This window comes from Phoca vitulina, unplaced genomic scaffold (assembly GCF_004348235.1).
Source record: "Phoca vitulina isolate PV1807 unplaced genomic scaffold, GSC_HSeal_1.0 scaffold8, whole genome shotgun sequence".
Lineage (NCBI taxonomy): Eukaryota > Metazoa > Chordata > Mammalia > Carnivora > Phocidae > Phoca > Phoca vitulina.
In genome coordinates, this window is record NW_022589711.1 from 65,628,629 (window position 1) to 65,649,025 (window position 20,397).

Below are 20,397 nucleotides of genomic sequence, written 5' to 3' on the forward strand. Positions count from 1 at the left end.
TCATGACCTGAGCTGAAGGTAGATGCCCAGGCACACCTAGGTAATAATTTTTTTATATTAAAGTTTTTTTGTTCAAATCACTATGTAGTTACTTTCTCCTAATTGGACCTAACTGAAACAAGGGCTGAAAAGCTTAAGGAAAACAGCAGTTTTCTTTTACCACCCATCCCCTCTCCCCAGAGGTGATACTTTAATACACGTGTATACATTTATATTTCATAAATGTATATATTTATATACTTAATTTATTTAGACTGTTATTTCTGGGTTTATCAATTTTAGACATTATCCACTTATATTTCTTCAATCATCCCAATAGCATTATCATCATTTTTGGTTAAAATAATAGTTACTGCTTACGTTATTCTGACTGTATAAATATTGTTTGCCATTCAACCAAGTGATGTTCTATGATTATATTTCTTTTCTTGTGTGATTTTTTAAAAATTTGCTTTAAAACTAATAATTGCCTTGGTTATTATGTTTTTAGAATTCAGAACATCTATTTATATTTTTTAAATTGCTATGACAGATCTGCCAAATATCTATTAATAATGTTTTCCATATGCACAAATGGATGAGTGAATTTTTAAAAATTCATTTTCTGACAGAAGCAGTACATTATTAGACATATAGAAACCACTCAAGAATGTCTAACTGTGCTATCTAGCTTCTAGCCTTGATGTTGACCCAAGGGATGTGAGCTTGGACATATTTCTTAAGCTTGTTGGGCTGAGCTTGTCTTCCACAAAATGAGGACAATGAAGCTATACATCTATGAAGTATATTCTAACTCTTGGATTCATGGATCCCTAACTCGTCTGTTCAGTTATTACTCCTGTTCTAGGGTTAGTATTGGCTGATCTAAGTAAGGTACAACCCTAGAGTACCTGCTACCTCTCAGGGACTTTGTAAAGATATTCTATGCTGTGTTTTCCAAAGCCATTTACTCCAGGTAGGAAACTGGTATGCTTTTCTTCTTTTTTAAATATTTTATTTATTTATTTGAGAGAGAGAGAGAGTGCACCAGAGAGGGGAGGGGCAGAGGGACAGGGAGAAGCACACTCCCCGCTGAGAGAGGAACCTGACGAGGAGCTCCATCCCACAACCCTGAGATTATGACCTGAGTTGAAGTCAGGTGCTTAACTGACTGAGCCAGCCAGGTGCCCCAGAAACTGGTACTCATTGTCTCTGCTCTTACCATATACAGGTCAAAACCAGCCATTGTGAACCTTTCCCTGGGCTGTGTGTAAACACAATTCTGTCTGTAAAATGCAGTTCTGTCTATATGACTTTAATTCTAGTTCTTAAATGTACATTAAGCAACTGATAGTTGAAAGCATTACACTAGACAGTATGGTGGTTCATTTTCTTCATGGAGGATAATGGCATAACAATGTGGAAAAGAAATTATGTAATCAAGAATCCCTGAAAATATTCTTACCTCATTTGTTTGTATATTTGAGAAATACTTCTTGAGTGCCTATGTCTTGGGCACTTTTCTAGGTTCTGGGGAAACGCTAGTGAGCAAAAATACACTCAGAACTTACCGTTAGTGGCAGAGGTGAACAATATCAAATGATTACATGCAAAACTGATACAGACTGGTGCATGGGAGTACGAACTTGGAAAGAAGGATTTATCTTTTTTAGTAAGTTGTAGTAAGTAGTAAGCAGGAGTTAATTAGGCAAGAGGGGAGGGAACAGTCCTCCATTTAGAGAAAACAGTGCATATAAAGACCCCATGGCAGAAGAGAGCACAGCAATACAAGGGACGCGAAGGCCTGGGCACCTGGGGAGCAGGGAGCAGGAGGGAGAGTGATGTAAGATGGGGCAGGTGGCAGCTAGGCAGTGCGGAGCCTCATAGCCCCTATTGAGGGTTGTGTTTATCCTAAGGAGTCCTTGGAAGATTTTAGGCAGAAGGGTGGGCATTGTTGTGCATTGTTGGTATTTTCATCTTAGAGAAAATCTCTTACACAGCCTCATAGAGAAGAATGGAGGGGGTCAGAGTGTATTCAAGCAGGCCAGTTAGGAGGCTGTTAAGATAGAATTACATATTTTAACTATTAAATATTTCACCTCAATTTTAACTGGAGACTGTTGGGTCTTTAAAGGAAGTAATTACTCCCCAGACTACACTTTTGCTGCAAGCTTCCACCTTTGTCATCTCTCAAATATTTGTCCTTCTTTATTGGCTGGGTCTACTGCCAGCTCCTGGACTGTCCTGCTGTAAACAACTGAAGCGTCCTGATGCAGGTTCGTAATTGCAATGTAAGACCCAAATCCTTCCCTCCAGTCATAAACTGGACATGAATTCCTAACAGCCAGGCAACTGCAAAAAATGTACTGAGGCACAGTTGAACCAGGATTTTATATCTCCTTGATGAACAAATTGGCTTACCACACAGGCGGTCTGATGGTTAGCCTCACAGCCAATTACTAAGACAACAGAAAATTGCAAATCCGCTTAGCCAGTGAATTTGGCCATGCCATGTACCCTTGGTAATAAACTCTATTTCCAACTGTCTTCATAAAAAGTAAACATACAACATTCGAAAAATCATACTGAAGGATATAGCAGACTTTTTTTTTTCAAATTTGTTCTGATGATACTGATGTTGCTATATTAAAAACTTCAATTCTATTGCTTCAATTAAATATTTATTCTGAGTCGCCTTTTTTCTTGCTTTGCCTCAACTAGAAGAGCTGGAATTGCCTTTTTCTCCCTAATATTTTCAATGATGTATGGCAGGGAGAATGATCTATTCAGTAATTAAGCTAAAGATAAATGTCTTCTTTCTATTTAGGTCACTGTAGAGGCCCCTTTTTAAATTTCAAACTTGCATTGTATATAAACTTTAATAAGAACTAGTGCCTGAGGCATGCTTTGCCATAGGTAAATAAGGATTTTCACAGTAGTAAAAAGCATGAAAATAAGTTGCTATGTGCCCTGCTTTATTCTAACCAGAGAACTCAAATAGAAAGGTAATATTTTGTGTTTACTTTAGTGATTATGCAGGTTCTTTTCATAGGATCATGAATTATCATACTAAAAATCCGGAAAACTAATTCAAAGAAATAATTTGTCCATTTTTCTGCCCCATGTCAGATGTGTACTAGTGAAGAGATTTACTAAATAGTGCTCTCCCCAGCAACTTAAGAATCCAAACCATAGGTGTTACCCATTTTAAGTTCCAGGAATTGTAGGACTTGGGGAAGTTGTTATTTGGGAAAGTGCTGTGTAGAAAAAGTTCTACATACTTTCTCTCCTATGGCTTCAACCATAGTGAAGTGACTGATGGTTCCTTATGACTTACTACTTAGAGAATCTAAAATTCTTAATATTACATCCCAGACATTTCTTACCATGCTATACTGTGATCTTTTGTTTAAGGTAGCCATTAAGATATCATTATTTATTAATTTTTCATAGTTTTATAACAAATGACTGAAAACTTAGTGGCTTAACACAAGTTTTTGATCTTGTAACTATTATAGATAAGTCTTATCAAGCTAAAATCAAGGTGTTGGCAGGCTGCATCTCTTTCTAGAGGCTTTTCCAGGGCAGAATCATCTTCCAGGTTGATTCAAGTTGTTGGCAGAGTTCAGTGCTTTGCAGTTATCAGACCAAGATTCACGTTTCCTTGTTGGCTGTAAACTGAGGGTTGGTCCCATCTTCTAGAGCCCACTATATTTTTTGGTTCCTGGCCCCCTTCCTCCATTTTTGAAACCAGTAAGCAAGTCAAGTCATTCTCATATCTCGTATCTCTGGCCCACCTTTCTGCTCTTCTTCCATGTTTAAGGACTCATGATTAGATTGGGCCCATCTAAATAATGGTACTCTCCCCATGGTACTCTCCCCAGCTCCAAGTCAGCTGAGTAGCAACTCAATCCGATCTGCAGCCTTAATTTTCTTTTGCCAGGCAAAGTAGCATGTTAACAGGATTAGTATGTGGCCATCTTTGGGTACGGGGGGCATTTTTTCTACCTACCACACACTATAATTGGTTTTTTAATGGGCTTGCTCATTCCTGAGGGAGGGAACTATGAACAGTTTATCTGTATAACTGTGATGCTTAACAGTATAGTGTCTGGTCATCAGTTGTCATTCAAAATGTGTTTAAACAATGAAGGAAGAATTAAGTTTTTAAATAATTAGCCACAAATACCATCCAGCAAGGAATCTTACTTTCACTAATTAATATGATGGATATAAAGATGCTTTGGGACATAAATATTGTGTAATAATTGTATGGTATTATTATTAGTATTTTTTTAAATTTCTTTTGCCCCTGGACTGGGGACTGTTTTTTTAAATATATATATATATATATATATATATATATATATATATATATATATATATATTCACTTGAGAGAGAGAGACAGACAGAGCACAAGCAAGGGGAGAGGCAGAGGGAGGGGGAGAAGCAGGCTCCCCGCTGAGCCAGGAGCCTGATGTGGGGCTCAATACCAGAACCTGGAGAACATGACCTGAGCTGAAGGCAGACACCCAACCCTCTGAGCCACCCAGGTGCCCCTATATGGTTTTATTTTTAATGTGTTTGCTTTGGTGACAAATATAATATCCATCCCCATTCCCTTGATCCTTGCTTGCTTCCATTATGGATTGTAGGACAGGTGCTCACTTCTTCAGCCTCTCAGCTGTGGAAAAAAAAGTGACACATTTCTGGCCAATAGGTTTAAGCAAGCATCTGCTAGGAGAGATTCTGGGAAGGCTTTTGCTTTTTTTGATAAAAGGGACAGATACGGTCAACACATAGTGATACAATACAAAGTGTGAAAGGCAGCAGAGCAGAATCTGAGTCTTTTATGGCATTATTAATCAAGTAAATTAACACTAGTGACCTGCCATATCTAAACTTCTTAAGTAAGAAAATAAATCTGATTCACTTTTGTTACTTGAAGCCAATAGATGCCTTTCTCACTTTCTCTCTCTAAATTTATATATATATATATAAATTTATATATATATATGTATATATATGTATCAGGAGAGAGAGAGAATATCATATATAATGTATATATATGAACACACATACAGACTTCCTGCACATATTCCTCATCATCTTCTCAGAAACAAATCAACTCAAATTTAATAAAATATGAATTAATGTACTTAAATTTGTGAAGGCAAAAGGGTTTGAAACTTAGTTGAACTAGCTAAGTGAAAAAAAAAATCTATCAAAACCCTATGGCCTCTGAAGAAAATCTTTGGAAGGAAATTTTAAAGGAGAGAAGAGTGTTCAATTATATCTTTTTCAATATTAAGAGTTAAGAAAGCCTTTTACTCAAGGTCTTCTTCATTATTCTCTAGAACTAAAAGTGGAAAAACAGTTATCTATTTATCTGAGATCAAAAAGCCAGGGCAATTCATTCAACAGTTTTCTTCTTTTCCACACTGCTCTAATTTCCTTGAAGAAATCAACCCACTTTGGGAACTCTAGTCCCAATCTATCAAAAGTGTTTTGGAAACTGGGATCAACTAGATTTAAAGAAAGGCCAAATGTATGAATAATCATAATTTTTTTTTGTTTTAGTTTCATCGATCAAAGTATCTAGAGATCAAAGCTTGAATCTGATATTTATTAAGTTAATTTCAATAATAAAATCTAAGGCTTTTCTGACATATATAGTTATCTGTACAATTTTGTAAAACTTTTTTTCAGATAGAATGAAAGGATAAAATAATTTAACAATTAGATGCATCTCTTCTGAAGTTTAAGCCTGGTATCCACCAATAGGAGAAACTCTACAGAGACCATCAGTCATTGTTATACTACGTGCAATGTCTGGCAAAGAAGCCTCTGTAGAAATTACTAGGCATAATGCATAGGAATAATCATTTTAGCACTGTACTTAAATCCTGCAAATATATTTTTTAGTGGGTATCAATACCTATTTGGTAGGTGTTGAGACTCTGTGTCAAACATTTCACATACTTTAAATCATGCTTTCATTCTCTAATGACCCTGTGAAATAGGTGTTTTTTATTGTTGTTATTCTCATTTTACATATGAGGAAGCAGCCTGAGGAATGGCTGGTAATTTGTTCATGGTTGCACAAGTTGGGGTAAAGCAGAGGTTCAAATCCCAGCAATCTGACTGTAGAGATACCTCTTAGCTACTGCTGCTTGGTAGAAGACTGGAGGTGGCTCCATATACTAGGTTGAACTAGTCTAGCTCGACCAGCCAGTAGACACAACATTTCATAATTTCCAAAGGACAAATCATCTAGGAAGGCTAAGCCAACCTCTGCATGGTGTGCCTTTTAAAACCAAATATATTGTAGTAAATGTTACAGATTTTCATCAGAGGGGATTACCATGAAGCTGAGGATGCTCTGCCTCACATTGTCTCACTTTGGTCCGGACCCTTTCTAAGGCTCTGGCACTTGATTTTGTATTTGTAATGCTGTGTGTATATTTTTGTTTGTTTTTTGTTTTTTAACCCCAAAAGGATCCTCCAAATTGTACAAACTTTAGGCCCTTAAACCCTGAGTCCACCTCTGGTTAAGGTAAATATATTGTTTGCATTCAGGGAATTATTAAATAGTTTGCAATTATCTTAGCAATTTGGAAAAATTCAGGCCAGTAAATACATTTGTCACAGTCTCATCTATAATTATCAAACGTATTGTGCTTTCTCCTTAATAATAGCAGGTAAAGTAATTGGAGTACATGTTATTAAACTGAAAAATATATTGTCATTTCTAATATTAATCAGGATTGACATTTTGTTTATCCAGTATGAGATGGAAGTTGCTATCAATCACTTTTTTACAAATATGGCACTGGTGCTAGGTTCTAATATTATTCTTACCTCTCCACATTTACCTAAACTCTTTAATCTTTCAACTTGAGAGGTAACAGGTGTATTTTAGTGCATTGTATGTCATACTTACCTCTCAAATAACTCCTCCCCTTAAAAATCTATCTAACTCTACAAGATTCTGGTGATGCTTAGGAAAATAATTATTCTGTATCTTCCAAACATAACACAGAGATTGAAACTTTAAAAGGATAGTGGAAAAGTAAAGCTATTTCTAAATACCACAAACTAAGTTGCAAATTTGGGAATAAAAGAAGACCTTCAGATACCATCTATAATTAAGGGATCAGATGATTACTAATGCAAACAATGTGGGTATCAGGCACACTTTTGAGAAGTAGTTAATACTGCATTGGACTTACCCAGACTACATATAACATTTGCATATCACTTGTTGCTTAAATCCAAATTGTTATATTAGGAATCTTGGTAGGCAGACAGGTGAGTATAAAATTAAGGGCTTGCAATTTCAAGGAAAGAAACTTGTTTGGATTCTGGATTTGGGTGTGAACATTTAATTATATACCCATGTATTATAATTAAATAGAGATATGTGAATAAAATGTGAATCAGCTATTACACATTAAAGTCAATGGGAACTTTTGCTTACAAAGAACAGATGAAATAGGACTATTGAAATTGGCTTGAATTTTTTAGGCATTTTCCTCGAGTCTATGTAAATCCAGTTAAGGGTAATTATAGCTGATTTAATTACTTCTCATAACACTTCACCTGCATTTTATAGCAGTTATTAACAGTTTGTTAGGTATTGTGTATCAGCCTTTTCTCTTCCAGTGTATTTTAAAATCTCGCAGGTAGGGCTTTAGCCTGAATGTTCTTTTTGTCCTTCATTTCACCTTTAATTGTTGGTATTCAATGGATTATTGTTAAATAAATTGACATTCTGCTCAGTTTACTGGGAGTAAAATTCAAGACCTGCATTTGTGTGTAGAGAACATTGAGCTGAATTCTTTTAGCAGGTAAGACGGTTACTGATAATGAAATAGGCACTTCAGGAATCAATGTCAAAATTTCCTGGTTTACTAGATAATATTTATCACAAAAGCACAGGAAGGATAAAGGCTTAAAAAGAGAGTGCACATATCTATCTATTATATGATACAGAGCAAGCTGGGAGAAAAGGCATTTATTTACCTTTATTGGTTCATTCAGCACAAATTTGTGAAGCATTTACTATGTGCAAATGCTCTGATGGGAGCTGGGATCAGCACGTTGAATGACACTTGGTCACTGCTCTTGAGGACCCTCCAGGATAGGAGTCAGATTTATGCCTAATGCACAAAGTTAAAAACCAAGCAATTCCATCCAGGTGTTTGCTTACATTATCATAAAAATAAACTTAAGTACAGTTTAACAGACTCCCGACTGAATTGATTAACTTGTGCAGATTGTTAGTCTCCATGCTGATAAAGCATTTATACACAAAAATGCCTCCCGGAGGCTGAGACTAACCAAATTGTAATGAAGATGATATTAGGCCACTTGACTCTTTGTGGTTCCCAGAAATAATCATGAAAAATTGAGGGGCACTTAGGATGCCACTCTAATACTTTTAATACAATTAGGCTTGGTTTTATAGGTACAAGCCAATCAAAACAATCAATTAGTGTAGCCTAAGATGGATTTAAATAAACCTGATTAAGCTAATTTCATGGTTCTATTTACTCTTGTCATAAAGGCCCCTTCTTAGAACAGAGTAGTTTGCAACTTGAGAACTCTCTCTTTTTGTCAGCCAGGTTTTGACATTTTGAATGAAGAAATAAGAAAGAAATCAAGTTGTGTACTTTAAGATTTTCTTTCAATTTATCAATATATTTTCTATTAATAATCCCAGTCTTAGAGTCTCAACAAATTGAAATTGAAGGATCCTTGAAGAGAATCTTGAAGAGTAACTAGTCCTGTGATTTCCTCTGTGGCCTGTGGTCTCTGGAAGATGTCAGGGTTGTGGTACAGAGTCTGTAATTCCACATGGACACCAATCCTTTTCTTTAGCTGAAGTAAAAAATATCATACTTATAAGGACTATTTCTCACTAGTTTTCAAACCAGTTTAGATGCTATTTTGAATAATATCGAATGGAGTTATTTTAAAGTGTTTCTGAAGCTGCAATGGTGTTTTGATAATACTTCCCTAATCAGTGGTATCTAAAAATCTGTTGGCAGTCCTTTGGAGAGGATGGTTGGTGATTGTATGAAAATTTAAAAGGTCCCTATTTTAAAAATGAATTGGAAACATTAGCACCTAGCACATAATAGACATTCAATAAATATGCGTTGAATGATGGAGGAAATAACTGCACTCTGGATCCAGCCAAACCTTTTAATTTTAGGGACATAGATAAATGCCTTTCCTAAGGTTGTGATAAAAGATGGTGGCAGGTCCTATATAGAAGGACCTGCGTTATTCTATGTCTGTCTCATACAAATGCAATTGATTTCAATTGTGAAAAGATCATTTATGCTTAATTCAGCCTATTGAAACTGCAAGACCATGCAGACTTTGAGACAAGGTTTGTCTGGAGGTCATTTCAAGATGACAACCAGAAAATATCAGGAAAAGTCATAGCAAAGTCTCTAGTATAGAGTTCATCAATGTGTGGTCCAAAGAACTTGCATTAAAACCTCGTGGGGTATCTGTTAAAAGACAGATTTCTGGGCACACCCTGGTCCTACTGAATCTAATTTTCTGGAAGTAAGGTCTGTAGATTCTCCTTTTCTCTCATTTCTAGTGATGCTTGTGGGCACTGAAGTTGAGGAACTGGTAGGTGAGAGAGGGATTAGACTTACTCCCTCAGCTTAGACTTAAAGCATCTGATGATTATACCTTCTTACTGATCAGTAAAAGATGGGACCCTTCTATATGTTCAACATTGCACTGGAAAGAGAGGGATTTAGACAGGAACCCCCTTTTCTTGAGGTTATACAAGGACACATGTGACCTGAGAATATAGAGAAACAGCCATGCATCACAAGTCTGGTTATCTAAAGCCAACAGTCTCCACATTGACTTGCCTTTTGTTATTCCCCAACATTCCATAAGTCTTATCTAAATGTTCCAGACTGCCTTAGCAGTGCAAGAGGAAAAGGTGTGGGGCACTTTTAAGGGGAGTCATCACCCTCCCTGAGGATGACAGTAGTGGAAATTAATGAGTCTCTGAGAGAAAAGGGGATCTTGGGGACAGAGCAGATCCAAGTAGTCCAAGTTGTCCACTCTAATACTTTTCCTTTCCTGTACTGATCATGAAGGGTCTTCTTCATTAATTTTCTTTTATTAAGGAGAATAAAATTTCTTTCAAGAGGTAAGCTTAGAACAAAATATTCCCTGGTGTCAGTCTGTGGAAACTCTTAGCTGCCCTTGAGAAACCATTATCTTTTATTATATGATGGGAGGGAAGTTGCTTTTCATGTGATCATATATGTAAACATCTTAAGTTGCTACACTGCCACAGGAAATGGGAGGTTGTTTCTTTGTGAGTTACTACTAATGTTTATTTTTCAGGGATCAATGAAAAATTTAGTTCACATAAAATATAATCGGAAGCAGGAGTCTCAAAATGGAACCAAATACACCACAGTGGTTTGCATTAAATTGACTGAAATTGCTGTTAAAGAAACAAGTCCTAATTGCCATTCTTCATCAAATTATTCATTTTTAGAAACTAAAGCTTTTAGATAGTGCATTAATGAGATCCCAATCAATCTAACTGGAAGCACAGGAAGTAATTAAAATTTAGTAGGGAAAGGATGCAAGGAAATTACTGATGGTATAAAAGTTTTCTCTGACTTAAGGAGAAATGCTTTTAAATAATGGTAAGACCTCCCAAGATAATAATCACTGTCTTGCACAAATATAGCTGCTATGAAATTAACTTTTGAATCATTTAGATCAATCATTGTCCTTTTATTCACATCCTCAAAGCATTGGTCTGACAAAACACCAGAAATAAATCATGTTCTTTCCTTTTTTAATGTTTATATGGTATAAATTAAGATTAGGACAAAAAAATTGTAGTGGATACAGTATTAGCCTTGAACCACTTGCTGTTTTTATTTCATACACTCAGTAAAGACCAGAGTGTGAACAATTATCAACAATGAATTCAGGTTTCACATGGCACAGAGTGTGTACAGAATAACACAAATAAAAATGTCGAATAGTTTCACGGTCCTCTTACTATGATTTCTGCATTAACCCTTCTGCCCAATCATAAATCATAAACATGCTTTAAAACTTAGATCAAATGTCACTTCTTACTCAAATATTTTCCTATTCTTTTAATCATGTCACATCTGCCTCCTATAAACATTTTATACTTGTCTCATTATACTTATTAGAGTTAATGTAATAGTTTATGCATTTGTATGCAAATCTTATCCCTAATTACTCTCCAGCTTCCTTATTGTGAATGCCATACCCAATCCACATTTCTACCCTACCCCATGTGCTACTTAGCACATACTGCTCAATCAGTGGTGAACAAATGAGTAAGGACATTGAGAATGAATCCAGATTGAGTTGCAGTTGCTTACAAGCTTGTATCCCAAGTGGGATTAAGACATGTCTGGTGATCTGCTGAGACAGATTTGCCAGAGGCTCAGTTACAGGAAGATCAAGGAGCCTCTTGGAAGAGATGTTACCATAAATGAAGAAAGAATCTGGCATGATAAGCTTGCCAAGAAGAAGACCTTTGTGATTGGAAGAGTGGGCTGATTGTGAGGAGAGCCTGGGATTTGACACTATCCCAATGCTTTCTTTCACTGGACTCAAGTGTGAGTCCTTGCACTTGAATGAACATGAAATTCCTCTTTCCTTGGAAACTTCAGGCACTCGGCATTGGCATTACTTTCCAAATACCCTATAAAGTTTTGAAAATCAGAACGGAGGGAGACATTGTTTTTCCTCACTTCACGTTAGAGCAGAGCTATGCAGTGTGGTCCTTGCACTGGTGTCAGTCTATCAATTGGTCTGTGATGAAAAAAGGAGCTTGAGTCAGAACGTAAGTAATAAACCATGTCAGTGAGCACACTGTTTAGTTCAGCTGATATTTTTCTTTTTATAATAACAAGACATTCTTGACGAAGGAGAAAGAGTGTTCATCGGCATGCCCTCAGGACCTCCTTACTCTTGGTAACAGTTTGTGAATTGGCTATTTTGAGAACCTCTGTAATAGAAAGCCATGTTGCTTTGATATCTCTTGGGTTCCAGAGCACCACTTATGGTGGCAGAAGTTATTGGTAGTATTAGCTGTACTAATAAGGGTATTTACATTGGAGGAATGAGCTTGGTGGTTCCCAGGGAGAATGGTGGTACCCAGTGGAGCAGCATCAGGTGAGTTGGGACTGGTTTGTGAGCATGTGTGAAGTACCTCCTGGGGACTCTGTAATGTAATGAGGAGTAATTTGTAGCAGTATAGTTATATACGAGGATATAGGAGCAAGAATGTATGGAATGTGTGTTAGCTCTTTGGCTTCTTGCAGCCATAGGTGACAGAGCTCCTAAGATGGACTTCTTCTACAAATTTGGACATTTCATTTTATCCTGGCTGTGCAGCACCAAGAGATGCCCAGAAAATGAACTTGCAGAAATGGAGGGAATTTTTTAGAATAGGGTGAAGACAGAAGATATTGCTATTTTCATGTGCAAGCAATCCATTGAAAAAGCAGTCTGGAAGTTTCATGAGGATTAATAATCTATGTGGTGAATGTTATGAATGAAATGAAATTTTTATAAACTCACACAGTATATCAAAATCAGTTGCCATCACCGGAAAATTCTCTTTAAACTGACAAAGAGGGGTGCCTGGGCGGCTCAGTTGTTAAGCGTCTGCCTTCTGCTCAGGTCATGATCCCACGGTCCTGGGATCGAGCCTTGCATCGGGCTCCCTGCTCAGCGGGAAGCCTGCTTCTCCCTCTCCCACCCCCCCTGCTTGTGTTCCATCTCTCACTGTGTCTCTCTCTATCAAATAAATAAATAAAATCTTTAAAAAAAAAATAAACTGACAAAGAATACTTCCCCTTCTATCTCCCCCACCTCCACATATATCCTCTGTCTCTAGGTTCAAGACTTTCAGAAGAGTAACTGAATTTCCCAAGTCTCTAATTGTGGCCAATAGCATGCATGTTCAAATGCCAGCAAAACAGGAGAATGCTTAGGATGAAATTTTTTCTTCTCATCAGTGTCACCTCCATTATCAACAAAGGCATTCAAAAAGTGACTATAAAAATAATTGTTTGTGGGACGCCTGGGTGGCTCAGTTGGTTAAACCTCTGCCTTCCGCTCAGGTCATGATCCCAGTGTCCTGGGATGGAGCCCCACATTTGGCTCCATGCTCAGTGGGGAACCTGCTTCTCCCTCTGCTTGTGCTCTCTGTCAAATAAATAAATAAAATCTTTAAAAAAATTTAAAAAAAAATGTTTGTATGCAATTCTGTCCTCTAGAAGTGCCCACAACCTAAAATGAAAGTGGAAATTTGAATGAAATCTTAGGCATTTACCTAAAAAAATGAATTAAATGGTATTACCGGCCATTAGTTTTTGTGTATACGCTTGCATCTTAAGAGTATCTAGCACAAACTAAATATTTCATAATACTTAATAAATGTAACAAACAAATACATTTGTGTGGTTGAGCTAAATGGACAAAAGGGATTAAGAATTCTGAGGCGTTACCCTCAGAGTCCTCACTTTTCCTGGAACAGTTTGACCCTAATCATAACTTTATTTGCTGAGACCTAATGTCCCTACAGATGATCATGTGTATTTCCCTAGCCCATTCAGTTACAGATTAGCATTTTTGTTGTATCTGAATAAGAGTACTTGATTCCTGTTTTTTTAGTGACCCCAGAGATAGTCAAATACTGGAAACCCAAGAGTTGAACCACGGTGGGACCTAAGAGACCCATTTAGCTTAATCATCTCATTTTACTGAGAAAGAAACTGAGGTCCAGAGTGGCAAACTGACTTACTCCAAATCATGCTATTGATTTTTTTCCCCTTAGGCTACTTGTTTCCTCTGAATAGTTGCTGGTAAAAGATAATCCAATATCGCTTCCGGGCACTTTGCGGAAAAACCACGTACAAAGTGATTGTCAGGCGAAAGTGATTGTCTATGCAACATTCAAAGCGGCTGACTCCAATAAAATCACCGCGTTCACTTACTTAGTTCCAAATCCACTCTTAATTTACTTGGTGTATTCCAAAACAACTGACAACAGGCTACCTCTGTCCTGGCTCAGCACAGTTTTATAGTTTGGTAATTTGCCAATTACTCCTTCCAGCCTCTTTTAACAACCTGAATTTGCAAATGTTTTCTGATTGACTCACCACTGGGCCCTAGGAGTCTTTTTTCAAACTCTTACCATCTGGGGCACAGCTACTGCCCAACAAACATCCATCACGATTTGATTTCCATGCTGGTACTGGTTCCAGGGCCCTCGGCACAGTCATCCTAAGACTGAATCCATCCTCCTTTTCTGTCAGGATGCCTGTAACTCATCTTGCTTTTATATCTTCCTGCAATAAGAGCTTAAAGTACCTGACTTCAGCGTGGGTTTATTAGCAAAGCACTGAGAGCAATTAACATTTGAATGAAAGCTACCTGTGGATTCCCCTATTTAACAGCTGTTAAATGAAATTACTTGTCTGCTTCAAACTCCAGGCTGGTGGGTTGTTTGTACCCAGATGGGAATTACAGTGCACACATACAAGTGGGGATTAAATGAATCGGATAGCATAAATCAAATTGCAATTTTGAAATCCAGGCAGTAATCCCAATGACTTCTGAGGAAAAGTCCATGGAGATGGATCCATATGTAATATATCAGAAATATTCCAGGATATTTCAGTATTTAATTGTCTCAACTCCATTTGCCAAACAAGAATTGACTGAGATCTTCTGGATAATCAAAAACCAAAAAGAACAGAAGCAGCAATATCTTTTCTCATATTAATAATATCAGAAATATTATAATATTTATTCCCACATTTCAAATTTGCCTTTCAATTAAATGCTCTCCCAGATGGGTCACCTAATATTGATGATTTTTGGCCAAACTAGGGGTTTTAACAGATGCATAAGATTTTGGACTTTGGTGGTTTTTTTTTTTTTTTTGGCTCTTTCGGCTATCAGACCATTACACCAGGTTGTAAATGGCCAGAGTGAAAAACAGGTTAATACTTCAGATTGTGCTGACTCAACCAAAAAGAAAAGATTTGGCAATTCCTCATTGAATATAAGCAATTTAGAAGCCAAATTACCTATAATGCAAAGTGAAGATTTTACTATAAAATCTTGCCTATGTTAATCCAAACCATACAGACATTGTTGAAACATACCTTTGACCAGTGATATTTATTTACTATCCTCCAAAACACTTTGGACTTTAAATTATGTGGAGATAATGATTCTCAAATAAGTCAAACACTAAACCTAACATATTTAGGATCACATTTTGGCTCGGTACAAAAAAGTGCTTCAGCGTGTTCCCTGAATCCTTACAGCAACCCACAGAGTGGTGCTATTAACAAACATGTGTTTACCTGTTGAAGTTGGAGCACAAATGGTATGTGACTTGTACAAGGTCACAGAGCTAATAGATTGGGAGAGCCAGTGTTGATACAAGTAGTCTGATTTTCTGGCCTTAGCTCTCAACCTCTCTACCTTATATTGCAGTTACATTTCCTGTCTGCTTTGTTCTGCTAGACAGACGGCTTGTGAAGCAGACACCTGGAAGGGAAATGTAAATGTATATATATACCTCAATAATGGCTTAGTGGTTATATTCTGCGGCTTCCTGTCAATGGCTATTGGGATAGTGAGTGGCAAGAGTTATGAAAAGCCTGTCTGTCTTTATCTGAGCCCTCTGTTGCCCCACTTGGCTCTCCCTCCTTCTTTTAGAACTTTTGTTCTGCATTGGTTTACATCTCTGCTGATCGCCTTCATTTCTGTGTTTGGGCCATGGAGGTTGTCAGTTTTAGAACTGAGAATTTATAACTGAGAATTAATGCACATCGGGAAGAAAAATTTTTCTTTTCTTTTTTTTTTTTGGCCATGAAAGTATCTAATGGAAGTCCTACCCTCACCTGTACCACTAATAAGTGAATGGTACAGGTTCTATTTAGCAAGATGTACATTATGCAAATCATCTGGTATTACATTTGCCATTAATATTTTCATTCACTTTTTTGTTTTAGAGTTTTGTTTTTTTTTTAAATTAAGTAGCTATACATCACTGTCTGGGCATTGAAAAATACTAATGCATTCTTATTACAGTTACCAATATATAAATCATAGATGAAAGAAATGTATTTTTTATATTTTATTAGTATTGAAACTTATTTTTGTTTTATTCTGGCATGAAAAATCCATAAATAAAGCATAAGTAGCAACTTCTTTCATTTAATTAAAGTTACAGTTTTGTACACAAACACAATCCATAGTGTAGTCATATAACTAGACTATAATATCCAATTGTGGAGTTTCTAGAGGGTTTAATGCAGGTGATATAATGGAATATTTCACCCAAATTATTATTATTTAGAAAATTTTATTCCTGTCACATCTAACCTTCAGTTTAACTAACACTAAATGAGTAATGAATAATGGAAGCGAGAGACATTTCTTCATTTAAAATGCAAAATACCTATTAATAAATAAAACCATAAGATTAGGTGTGAAGCAATAAAACATTAAATTAAGTTGTTAGCAATATACTGCTGTATATTAATTTCCATAGCAACTGACCAGAAGCTGAATAATTTACCCAAGTAATAACATCACAGACTTCCTTTGGGCAATGCCTGAAAACTTGTTCTTACTGGATGTCTGCCGACGGCATTAGCTGTCAGAAAAAGGCAAAAGAAATTGATGAGACTGAATTCTGCAGTTCAATATGTTTGACGAGAGAAGAACAAACAAAGCTACCTCCCTTTAACCTTTTGGATCAAATCAGGTTTTTGTAATAACTTCCAGAATATTTAGACTGACTCCAATTAATTTTTAATTAAATAAGAAAGTATTTTATTTGTAGAGCAATTTAGAAATTCTAGTGTTTGCAGGTCAATTAAGTTATTGAGTCTCAAAATAATCACTTGAGGAAGGGAGGACATGTGTTAATTGTTCCATTTTACATAATGGGAAATAGAGGCTCAGAGACATCTGCTGATATTCCCACAGGGTATGGATTTTGATTGGTCTGTTAACACTAGAGAGTTTAATTATTATCTTGAGATGAAAATCCTAGCCAAATACTTTTGGAAAGCAAAAAGAATAGTTGTTTTTGGAAAGGAAGGGAAATAAGTGATCAGGGTTTATGGGGAGAAAGCCATAGTTATTTAAATATTCAAAGATGCTTGTTGGTGGAAAGATTCATAATGGGGCAGTGTCAATATTGGTTCTACTCTTCATTAAACTCTGTTGTAAGTGTGTGTGTGTGTGTGTGTGTGTGTGTGTGTGTGTGGCAGAATCTGAATGCTCATCACTACTCCCAAAGAAAGGGATGAGGTGACTCTGCTCTGGGAGTAGGCTAGTACTTCTTGGGCTGCTGACTACCAGGGTTCTTACCCCTGATCCTGAAAAGGACAAAACTGACTGCTTGATGGCTGTTTTGTATGAAAACATAGGTAAGGGATGATTTTGTTCTCCTTTCAGTAAATTATACTACTAAGGTAGATTGAACCATCACATTTAATTTACCATGCCCTTTCCGTATTATAATTGTGAGTCCATGTTCCTTGCTATATTACTTTGCAGTACTACCCACTGGAGAAGGTAGAATATATTTTTTTCTGGTTGATTAATGTTGATCTTGGCCACATGCCTTGCAAAGGTTAATGGAATGTTGGTGAAGTGAATGTGGCCAGCTTGGGGTCCAGGCCTTGAGAAACATCATGTGTTTCTTCTCATCCTCTTGTGGTCTTACCAGTTACCATGAGAAAGACTAATATGTAGATGGTGGTCCAAGGAGAATGACAGACACATGGAGTTCACTTAAACCTAACCAGATGCTTGGAGCTCAGCCCACCCAATCAGAGCCAAACCCATCAGAGCCAACTCATGAAACCACAGAAAAATAAATGTTCAATGTAGGCCATTGAATTTGGAGTAGTTTTTTTTATAGTATTATTGCAGAAATAGCTAGCTAACATAATCACTATCTATCTAGTACTCCAAGCTGGAAACCTGGGCATCATAACTGTTGAGTTTTTGTTTTTAAGGAAAACTAGGTTATGGTTTTCTGAAAGAAAAAAAAAAGATTATTACAAAGAATTTATGCAATAAAGAACAGATGAAAGTAAAGAAAGAAAGAAAAGAGGAGAGTAAGATGCCAACTTCCTACCTCCCCCCAAGAAAACCATTTTCAACAGTAGGTGAATAACATCATTGTAAACATCTATTATTTTTCCCATAAACTTTTTATTTTAGAATAGTTTTAGATTTACAGAAAACATTTGAAGACAGCACAAAGAGTTCCTGAATACCCTTCACCCAGTTTCTTCTATTGTTAATATCTTAAGTTACTATGGTGTATTTGTCAAAACTAAGGAACCAACATTAGTATGTTACTAATAACTAGATTCTATAATGTATTCAGATTTCACCATTTTCCCTACTTTCCTTTTTTTGTTGAAGGGGCTCATCCCTTTACATTTAATCATCATGTGTCTTCGTCTCCTCTGGTCTGTGACAGTTTCTCAGATTCCCCTTGTTTTTTTGACCTTAACAGTTTTGAGGATTATTGAACATATTTTATAGAGTGTTCTTCAATTGCAATCCGATTTTTCTCTCAAGGTTAGACAGGTAATGGGTTTTATCTATCCTATGTCAATTACTATGCTGTGTTGATTTCTGTAGCTTCATATTAATTTTGAAACCGGGAAGCTCTGCTTGTTTAACGCATCAAATTTCTCTTACAATTTTAATGGTAGGTTTTGAATAGTTCTTCTTTGTATAATCTGTCTCCTCTCAATCTTGTTTGTCTGCCTGCTATTTTTCTTTCACAAAAGTAGCTTTCTTCAGCTATCTGTTAACTGCTAGTTGTCAGCTTCTGTTTAAAGGGGAAGATTGAACATCTACTCATGTGCTCACAAATATGTCACTGAGAATTGTGGCCTTTGGGCTTCATTGTAGGGTGATGTTTCTGTAGTCATTGTTTGGGGGTAGGTTAGCAAATAATTTATAAAGTCATGGCCATCATGTAAAAAGCTTCTTTTCATATAGAGAAACCTACCTGTGATCTTCTAAATGAAGAAGCAGAGAGAGCCTGGGGGTGGGGTGGGGAGATGGTATCCTGCTCCCTTGATAAGTTTGAAATCACAGATTATAGAAAAAATATATTCCGATTTGAAGAATCACTAAGATAATTCTGACAACAGGGATAATTTAAATTTTTCTTTTCTTGCCTCAAGTGTTCAAATAATGATTCACTTATTTTCATTTCCAATCTTCTTGGAACATGTGTTCTTTTATTCTCCAATGTCAATCTACCCAGGTTTAAATTCTGGCTCTGCCATTTTTTTTTTTTTTTTTTTTTTTTTGTTGGTGACCTGGGGCAAGTTACTTCAGTTTTGGCATCAAAAATAAGGATAATAATAGCATTTATTTCATACTGAGTTAGCATATTTAAAGTACCTAGAACAATGCCCAAGAAAGCTAGTTCCACATAAATATTTTTTTTTTGTGTGTGTGTTTTTCTTCTTGTTCTCTTCCCCTCTTCTTCTTTCTTCCTTCCTTTCTGGGAAACTTCCTTGTGTTACATTTTAAGATGTCTTTTCTGTACCATTTGTAGAGTTTTCTATTTAGAGCTAACAACAATACTCATGTTGGACAATCTTTGTTCTTCAGGTTTTCCAATTTAGCTTTGATTGCTTTACATGCTATCCTTCATATCTGCATTTGCAGTGTTTACAGCCAGCCATTTCTCTATGCCAGTTAACTGAGTTTTCCATTCCTTGATGTTTTGATTTTATTTTTTTCTGTAAATAAATAATTTTATATCCTAAGGACAACAGTCTCCCGACTCATGTCATTTTGTTGTTTTAACATCTTTACATTGAACACAGACAATGATGATGAAAGAGGATCTTTTTCTTCAAGACAAGACTGCTACAAATAGTTTCCATCAAAAGACGGCTAAATAGAATTATAGGTGGGTTGTATGAAAATGAGAAACCAAGTAATTAGATGTACGTATAGGGATTTGTTTCCATTACTAGACAGAAATAGAAAAATTGAATTTATAGCCCAGGAAAGTAACAGAGGATAATAGGGCCCTCAAATCCAATTCCTTCATGTTCAGGTGAACTCTCAACTCTTAATTTTGAAGAGATAAAATGACCTTGTTTATGTGGCTCAAATAAATTGTGTACCATTATAAATAGTATTCTCTATCAGTTCATATTGGTTTGAACTCAGGATACAAGGTAACATCACAGATTCTCCGGCACAATTCACAACTGTCATGGTGGTGGAGAAAATAATAAAAATAATATAATAATAATAATAATGATGATGGACATGATTAATAGTAG